Below are 10150 nucleotides of genomic sequence, written 5' to 3' on the forward strand. Positions count from 1 at the left end.
CCCGTGGTACTGTAGTCTGGTTCTAGTACTGCAGATGGTACTACTGGAAGTTTTAGTGGTGAGAATGATGGCTCCAGAAAGGGAAGAAGACACATCTTGTGCTGTTAGGTTGGCTGCAGCCTGCACTGGGACCTTCTATGAGCCCTGAGCTCCTGCTGTTTCAGGTCACATTCTGCCTGTTTTGGAGGTGTTGAGCGCAAGCTAGTCTGGCACAGCTGTATCCCTTACTGTGTAAGCCTTGTACCCCGGCTGGGACCCCTGCTACAGCAGATACAGGTCTGTGTGGCAGCACCACCGTGTTTGTCAAGAGCAGCGCTGGGGAGTGGGTAAGAGCTGAGGTAAGTGGGCTGGTAACAAGCAGCTTGTAAGTACCAGCCACTGAACAAGAAGTTAATAAAGCGGTGCTCCTGGGGCACAGCTTATGGGCTGGTAGGAAGACCTGTGAAATATCAGAACCAAGCGAGGATGGCAGCAAAGAGCTATGAACAGATGTGTTGGACAAGGGATTTGGAGCAGGGCTGCAGAAGGCTGTGGAGACTCACAACAGTGAGAGTTTGTATAGTTTACAGGTCCTAATCCCTGAACCCTCCACTGAAACCTTCTGGGGTCCAGGTTCCAAACAAGTGTGAATGCTGTAGATGGATGAGATGAGACACGATAAAGTGAGGAAAGGGGTCAGAAGGCAAACTTTGAGTGTTACATAGAGGTTTCTGGCGTTTGTGGTGTTTCCATAGCAGTCTTTACTGCTTTTTGTCTCTTTACTGCTTTTGTGCACCTCCCTTTCCTGTCGTAGTTCTCCTGACAGGCCACCATATGCCATAAACCCAGCGAGAGAGCACACGCTAGATGGAGGTTTGCCACAGATATGCATTATTGCCTGAGGACTAATAAAGCTTGTATCTGGTAATATACACAATTGAAGGTGATATATGATGAAGAACAGCTATGTGCTGTAGATTGATCTGTGGGCTGTTGCTTGCGTGGTGTCTGGCTGAATCATAGACTCATAGAATAGTTAGGGTTGGAAAGGACCTTAAGATCATACAGTTCCAACCCCCCTGCCATGGGCAGGGACACCTCACACTAAACCATGTCACCCAAAAGCTCTGTCCAATCTGGCCTTGAACACCACCAGGGATGGAGCACTCACAACCTCCCTGGGCAACCCATTCCAGTGCCTCACCACCCTCACAGTAAAGAACTATTTCCTTATATCCAATCTAAACTTCCCCTGTTGAAGTTTCAACCCGTTACCCCTTGTCCTGTCACTACAGTCCCTGACGAAGGGTCCCTCCCCAGCATCCTTTCAAGCCCCCTTCAGGTACTGGAAGGCTGCTATGAGGTAATCCTGTCCTTTCATTTTAAATGCAGGGATAGCAGCGTTTAGGAATTAGATTGGAAACTAAATACGAGAGAGGGGCTTGGTCCTGTGCAAAATCAATGTTTGCCTCTCGGCTTTTATGGCTCTTTTGCATGTGGGTTTTATTTGTTGTCTGTGAAGGCTGTTTCTCAGTTCTCTCCGCCACAAAAGCTTTGGTTGCCTGCTGTGGCTAGAGCTGCTCTCCTCAGCTCTCTTGCCCTGTAAGGCCATAGCTGGCCAGTGACAGCAGCATAGGCCCAGACACCGCAGGGACACTTGTGCCAAAGGACCCGCGGACCTCCATACACTGCCACAGCTGTGCTGCATCCATCTCCACAGGCATACACAGACACAGACAGCACAAATTGAGTAATATTATTTATTTTGGAGACTGGTCCAAAGGGCTGGCCCAGGTCCTGCCTGCAGCAGGGGATCCATGGCCTAGCGGGGGGGCAGGCACTGTGGCCTTCAAGCTCCCCCTGCTCCCCCATTGCCCTCATCAAGCAGCATGTGGGGCTGCGGGTGGGATGTGTCTGGTGGGGGTGCAGGCTAAGGGTGTGAGCATGCAGTATTGGGTTTTGTTTTTAAGTGACCTTTGGTCAGTGTTGGGCTTTGTTTTTAAGTGGTGCTTGGTCAGAGTGCTGCCTTGGCAGTGAGGAGGGTCACTGTGGCTGTGAGGGGGTGTCATGTGCAGGCCAGTGCCTCCTGGTTTTGGCTTAAATGTGTAATTCCATCTAGGGCTATTTGTGGCAAAGCTGCTGTCTGAGATAATGGGATTTATTCAAAATTTTTCCGTGTATGTCTGTAGCTGTTTTTACTAAATGTGATTTACCCTAAATATATAATTGTTTGACAGCTTGAAATGCTTCCAAAGGAGCCATTCAAGTCTTTCCTGTAAATAGCACCTTTTAAAATTATATCAATACTTAATGTCATTTTGGGACTCAGAGTAAGGAATAGCAATGGGAGGTATTTCAAATGTGGGAGAATTGAGGGATCTGGTGTATTTTACAGTTTTCCCTCTCGGTACGTGTATGATGTCAAATAGGAATACAGAGCAATTGTGTATGAGGTCTGACTTCAGGAGCAGAGTGAGGGAGGTGAACTGCCACTTCCAGCATTAAACCTCCCACTGCATTCATTTTCAGCCTCACTTGACACGTGCCTCTTCTGCAGCTCTCCAAAGAAACCCCTTTGCTCCTCCTGCCTCTTAAGAGCAAGAGCAACAGATGTTTCCTGTCTGTTTATTTGTGGGAGGCAGAAAGCTCTGGGATAGAAATGCTCATAACTTTATTCTGCCCTGCTTATGGGAGGAGCAGTGTGAAGAAAACGAGGACTCTGCTCTTGAATGTTGAACACATAAAAGGGGCAAAAGAGTTAATTGTGGCCTGATGTCACTTTGAGGAACCTTTACATCTGCCAATGTTAAGTAAAGTAAAAGAGCTATCTGTGGACGTCTCTTGTCCAGTTGTCATATATGATATCAGAGTCCATATAATTTCATGCAATAAAGCCTATACAATTAGAAAAAACCCTTTTATAAAAAATACAATTAAGTGTGCAAATTCATAAATAGTTTATTGCTCACAAACAAGTTTTATGCTTTTGTTACGGTAAGGCTTACATCTACTTTTCTGACAAGAATGGGTGATCACCACAGTAAAGCTCAGTTCAGTGTAATGCGACAAAAAATTAATCAGGTGAATCACTTATTGAGAAAGTATTTTGAATTAATTCCTCCCAGTGTTCATGACTTTTTTAATAGGCTAGTTTTGAAATTCAGCACCAGATACTGTGAGAAAATTGCAGCTTTTGGGACCAGAGCATGTGAACAGCTGTAGAAGATTACAACAGAGTCATTAAAAAAAATGGATAAAGTTATGTAAGTTAAAAAACCCAAACCAACAACACCAAAACCCCCACACATTTGACATGTCAAATAGAAAGAGTTTGCAACCTGAATGTTAAAAGACTGGTGTGTGCACGCAAAATGTGATTTGTTTTTCAAGTGCACTGTTCAGTACATCTTAGGGATCCTTGCAATTTAAGATGACATTTCTCTTTGAGCATATATTAACCTGTGCTTAATCGAAGGAAATGCTTGAAGTAGCAATAACTGGAAAAGACCACAGAGGCCAAAAGTTTTCTGCTTTTTTCTTGTTTAGTTTCTCTGTCTGGCAACACAGTTTGTGATCTGTCAGTTTAGTGTGTGCAGAAGATCTGTGCATAGCAGACAAGTGAAATGTTGTGGTCCTGCGATCCCAAGACTTCCCAAACAGGCTGAGATACAGGTACAGCATTTGATGCTATCGGGTAATGTGTGGCTTCACTGTTTATAAAGGAGATCTTGTATCCTTCGTTATATATCCTTTGTATATGCAATCATTTGAAGGCAATGAAATATTATTGCTTGTCATCTTAGATTCTTTTTTCTTGGAGCATGACATTTTTGCATGTTTTGAGGAAGACGAAGATAGTGAAAGGGTCCAAGACTATTTACAAGCAAGCATCTGAGTTAGGAGAACATGCTTTCCTGCTTCTCTTCAGCCAGGTAAACATAAGTACTTGCATGAAACTGTTTTAACTATTTACTTCTGTGCTCGTCTCTCTCATTCTTTTCATTTCAAGAAAGACTACAGAAAACATTTCTAACAGCAGTCTTAAGTATCTATCCAGTTATTTGGTTTTATCTCAAAGATTGTAATGGAATCATGTCCTCCTTGATGTTCAGTGGATGGAGAATTTAATTCAAGGTGTTAATTTGAGATGGCTGCTTTAATGGGAAGCATCTGCTTAATTCGGGTCAGAAGCAGAGGGCTTCTGTCATTCTGCTCTCTGTCTTAATGTTTGATTTCTCTATCCCCTCTGTATCATTTCTCTCTCATTATCTTTATCTCTCCAGAGTCTTTCCTCTGCCTTCTCTCCCTGTTACAGAAAGTACTTTGTATATGTTTTTAGCTTTTTTGTGCAATTTTTAGTTCTTAGACATAAGAAATATTGTACAGTAAATTACTGACTTTTACTAGACTCCTCTTGTTACAATTTCTGCCGTCAGTATGCAGAACTTCACCAAATTCTGGAATAGTTTTTTTTCCATTTTTAAAGGCTCTTCAACACAATGAAAATGATGCAAACATGAGAGCATATTTGAGAATACCATGGTTAAAAATTTGTAGGTTACACTACTGAAAAGCCAAGTATATTTAGTGAGAGATCAGAATCCATCTCAGGCTAAGCTTGACTCTCTGAGTATTCAGCCTATGGAAAGAGAGATGGCTTTGGTTGTCACAAACTTTATGGTTGGAAATTTATTGAATAAAGCAAGCTGCATAGAGGAACTGAGGAGTATTGGCTGCAAAGGCAGCCCAAGACAGCAAATTGTGAGCTATGGGCTTAGAAATCTGATACTTAAGTTGCAGAATATTTCTGAAACAGTGAAAGCAAAATTAGAGGTATAGCAAGCAAATAATAGATACAGTACTGCTTAAGGAAATAACATGTTGCCGAAATGGAGGCTTCCGTATCCATACAGAAGAGAATGAAAAGTGAGGAAAACACAACGATAGCAAACCTCTTAATTCAGTTTAAAGGAAATTGTATAAGAAACCTAGTCATCCCTGTTATAAAGAAGGGAAAAAAGCTCCAAGAATTCTACATGATTATGAAGAAAGAGAAAGAAAGCTGAAAAGAAAGTGCTTTTCTGTGTATTTTTAAATTCTTTATGTATGAGGGGGTTTTTGGTTTTCCATATTTTTCATACTGCCTCCGTCTTAAATTCAATTATGTTCCGACTTCCTTACAGTTGGTTTGGCCTTGCTGGGAAGAGGTTAAATAGCATGATCAGCCCACACATCTATTATGGAGATTCAGTTAGACTGGACTAGAGACAGATAGAAAAATTTTCCTGACTAAACCTTTTTTTAGGACTTATCATTATAGACTCTGAAATAAAAGGAGGAGCTACCTGAAAAACAACATTTCTTCTGAGAACACTGATGGGGGAGAATGCTTATAAAATATAATGACAAAAGAAAAATGTAGCAGCTTTGTCTGTGGCAGGGAAAATGGGGAAAAGAACCTGATAGAAACAAATTGCTGGATGAAATTAAAAAAAAAAAAATAAATGATTTGGCAAAGCAGCAGAGGAACACAGATTCTAAAGAACCCTCAAGCAGCTTACTATCCTTAGAGGCCAATTAAACCTGAATCAGTCAGGAAAGACAGAAAGAGCCCTCCTCAGGCTTAATGAAAATTTATATCAGGCAAAATAAAGCCCTGAGATTATTGGCATATAAGGCATAGAATGCGAAGAGAAACAAGCTAACTTGGCTATTAATGATACCAGGGTGGTATTTACATTTTAAACAAAATATATTTGTAAAGTCTTTGAAGGTTTTCTGTGTCCATCTGTATATTAACAAAAAATCAGCTCCAGCTGACAAAATAATGTATGTAATGAAGCAAATATGCCCCCAGGTTCCAGCTGCCCATTTGAAGCCATCTGAGTAAGAAAAATATTAGCAAATATCTTCAGAAAAATGCCAGCTAGCCCAGAGAGAAGGACTTTTAAACTCTTTTAAATGCCTCACTTGGCAACTTGTAATAGCAATTTGTGCTTTTACATACTGGTCAGCTTCTGCTTTTAGAAATCGATATATTGCTTTGCAAGAGCTTGCTAAAGTGTCTCTGTTAAACTTCATTGTTGTATGGCATAGAATCATAGAATCATAGAATAGTTAGGGTTGGAAAGGACCTCAAGATCATCTAGTTCCAACCCCCCTGCCATAGGCAGGGACACCTCACACTAAACCATCCCACACAAGGCTTTATCCAACCTGGCCTTGAACACTGCCAGGGACTTCCCCTGTTTAAGTTTTAACCCGTTACCCCTTGTCCTATCACTACAGTCCCTGACGAAGAGTCCCTCCCCAGCATCCCTATAGGCCCCCTTCAGGTACTGGAAGGCTGCTATAAGGTCTCCACGTAGCCTTTTCTTCTCCAGGCTGAACAGCCCCAACTTCCTCAGCCTATCTTCATACAGGAGGTGCTCCAGTTCCCTGATCATCCTCGTGGCCCTCCTCTGGACTTGTTCCAGCAGTTCCATGTCCTTTTTATGTTGAGGACACCAGAACTGCACACAATACTCCAGGTGAGGTCTCACAAGAGCAGAGTAGAGGGGCAGGATCTCCTTCGACCTGTTGGTCACACTCCTTTTGATGCAGCCCAGGATACGGTTGGCTTTCTGGGCTGCGAGCGCACACTGCCGGCTCATGTTCATTTTCTCATCGACCAGCACCCCCAAGTCCTTCTCTGCAGGGCCGCTCTGAATCTCTTCTCTGCCCAACCTGTAGCTGTGCCTGGGATTGCTCCAACCCAGGTGTAGGACCTTGCACTTGTCATGGTTGAACTTCATAAGGTTGGCATCAGCCCACCTTACAAGTGTGTCAAGGTCCCTCTGGATGGCATCCCTTCCCTCTAGCATATCAACCGGACCACACAGCTTGGTATATTAGAAGGATGTAATCATCATTATATATCAAGCTTGCTTATAGTAAGAGCACCGCTTACTAAAAATGGTATAGAAAAAAACAGGCAAGGTTAGGCCTCTTGCCCTGTGTCCCCATACCTTGGATTTCCTGCAGTCATTTTAAGAGTGTGGCAATTGAAGGCCATTTTGCTAAGATGCCAATTTCCATAAAAAAAGTTCTAGTAAAAAATTAATGTTTTCAGTTTCTCTAAAAATCTTCCTGAAGAGTCAAATAGAAAAATATATCAGAGAGATGGGTAACTCTGGGTTAAAATCAGTACTTCTCCTCAAATTCCCACTCTTTAGACATGATTTTAGCATCTTCAAACAAATCATGTACCAAAACCCATGTGACTGCCATTTTAACTGTCTTAAAAGTCAGTTGTTGTTTAGGTTGGTAGGCACTACTTTCTTCTTTCAAAAGATACTCATGTCATAGCGAAAACTTTCAAATGGACTCTTGAGTTTCAAGAGCTTAAGAGGCAGGACCTAAAGCTCCCAGATTACAAAAAGTGAAAGGAACCAAGGAATAATTTATATTTAATCTGAAAATAAATATCCAAAATAGATTCCTTATCTCACTGGTTATCTTCCTTAAGGGCAGGGAAAAGCCTCTGGGTATGAGCTCAGTAGAGAAGATGAGTCCTCATTCACAGAATTGTTTATGTGGTTTGCATAGGATTTCCCATATGTGCTCATAGTTTCTTTCAGAATTCAATTGCAAAATTTTGAGACATCTCTGAAGCAATTCCTGCATGCTTTAGGGTAATCCATTTTATCCCTGTTTTTCTCGATCTGTTAAAGTACTTCCTATGGATATGTGATGCTCTGATTACTTTCCATGCTACAGTTCCTGATGCCTTTAGAAGTTATATATAATTTAAAAAGTATTTTTAAAGATTGAGAATATGCAAGTCAATGTTACCAGTCACGGATATTTTATTTACAACCCTAAGTGTTTCCATTTGCAGAAATTTGACAGAGTACAATAGTTCTGCAATAAGGTATATCAGCTAATGACTTCGTAATATGAACTGTGTATGTCCTGCCACAAAACAGACAGAACAGGCAGAACATAAATTGATTCTTCATATGTGAACAGCTGGAATGTAGGGGGTATATTTATACATATAAATGTATGTTACCATGTTATCTTGGTCTCTGTGCAGTACCTCTTACTCCTGAGAGGTTTCTTTCAGAAGTATAAGTATTCTCTACCTACCATCTCCCAGATTCACATTTTAGAACCCCAATTATTTCCCTGTGTTTGACTTATTGACAGATTCTCCATGTTCCTTTCAACTGAAACAGTTATGACGGCTGGCCACACACAGTGCCTGAGGATGTGAAAATGTATTTCGAAAAGCAGCAAAGTAAGGCTATCTTCTTGAAGAATTAATGGCAGCAAGAACTTATTTACCCTTCCCCTAGTAGGTGGGAACCATGGATGGAGCTGAAGAATAAGTATTCATTCTGTGAGCTGTATCTGATTATTAATATAAACCATAGTGTTTGGGAACAGAAGTGGGTGACAAGAAGGCCCATATAAAATTCTTGTCATACTTTTTTGTTTAGGTTAATGAAAGCAAAATGAGACTTCTTTTTTTTTTTTTTCCTTAATTTTCATACAGAAACTGTAGGGGTTTTTCTTTGACTTTTTAGTCATTATGACCAGTAACACATAGCAACAGCACTAAGGCTGTATCTGCTTTAATATCACATTATAAATATACCAAGGCAGCATTTTCCTATAGAACTAGAACAAGGAAGTTTATATTCATAAATATATGAAAAGTATATATATAGTATATATATATAAGCTTGGGTGTCAAGGACTAATTTTGTTTCCCAAAATATTAATTTGAAAGTGCAATACTAAAGACCTTTTTATAATTTATTTTTATGTTCCCCTTAGAATACCAAATGGTTGCAAAATATTCAGATCCAGAACAGAGATAATTTTTTTATCTTATTCACCCCTACAGAATTAGAGTGCTTGAATTCAAAGCAAAGTTCCCAATTTGGGTCTCATTTGCTTGTTTGTTTTACTTTGCAATCTAAATGGCTCCCCTTTCTCTTAGGCCTCATCACAGAATTGAATAAACAGCGAGACTTGAAGTTGCTTGGGGAAAGGGAAGATGCAAAAGAAGACAGTAAGCACTTAGTAAGAGGCAAGGGTTAAGGCCTGGGACCACAGAACAGCTGGAATATGTTAGTTTTACAGGAAGGAAGCCCATAGAGGCAGTATGAATTGCCAGCAGGTGGCTGGGAATGGCTGAATAACTCAGTGGTGGGACTGGAAGTGGTGGGATTCTGCTTCTTACTGTGATGACTCAACTAATTTCAGCAAAAGCCTGTTTTTCTATATAACAGCAGACCTTTGTCAAAGCCCATTAAAGTAAATTTAACATTTTCTTTAAATATAATAGGTTCTGGATCTGGCCCCTGCTTGTTTTGACATTGTTTTTGTTTGCTGTATCTCTTAAAGTTTTACCTTATTCCTTCTCTGAAGAGCGAAAAAGGACTGGTTGACTGCTAGACAGGCTTCAAAGTGTGAAACACTGATGTGTCCCTTGGAGAAACTGCCTTAGAGTCAAGCAGACACTGTTTTGTTAAGAGAAGATGCAAGCAGACAAGTGTGGGAAGAAAGGTCTGCTGGGGTTTCTCTCCCTTCTGTGGTAAGGAAAGCTATGTTGACAGAGACAGCTGCTCTCACCACAGTGACACTTTGCTGTGATTTGCAGTACTGGTTTGTGTTCTGAAGAATTCTTAATCATAAAGTAGGCTTTGCTCTGGGTGGCACTATACAAACACAAGAGGCTGTCCCTGGCCCAAAGACCTTGCAGTGAAGGTGTAAAATGAGATGACAGCAAGTGGACATGGAGACAGGCAAACAGAAGGACCCAGTGACAGTGCAAGTCTGGGAGCATAGCATGGCAACTTTCTCAGCACTTAATTGGCACTTTGCTAAAAGAGGGTTTGGGGGGATGATTTGAAGATAGAATCCTGCACATGTATTTCTGGAAGGCTCCTCCCAGGTGTAGGATAAAGTGCATGTGTTCTCATTTGACAATCTTAACAAGGTGGCATTTGGCAGGATTGGAAGAAACAATACTGGACTAGCCAAGATGCGAGATGATGAGAACTTTGAGAAGACCTTTATCTATATGGACGGGTGGGAAAACTCTCTCAAGCACTAATCAGCAAGGCTTTATAGACCTATACAGAAGTCTAAGTTGAAGATGATGTCTGGATTATGTGTT

Source organism: Lathamus discolor, chromosome 3 (assembly GCF_037157495.1).
Source record: "Lathamus discolor isolate bLatDis1 chromosome 3, bLatDis1.hap1, whole genome shotgun sequence".
NCBI lineage: Eukaryota > Metazoa > Chordata > Aves > Psittaciformes > Psittacidae > Lathamus > Lathamus discolor.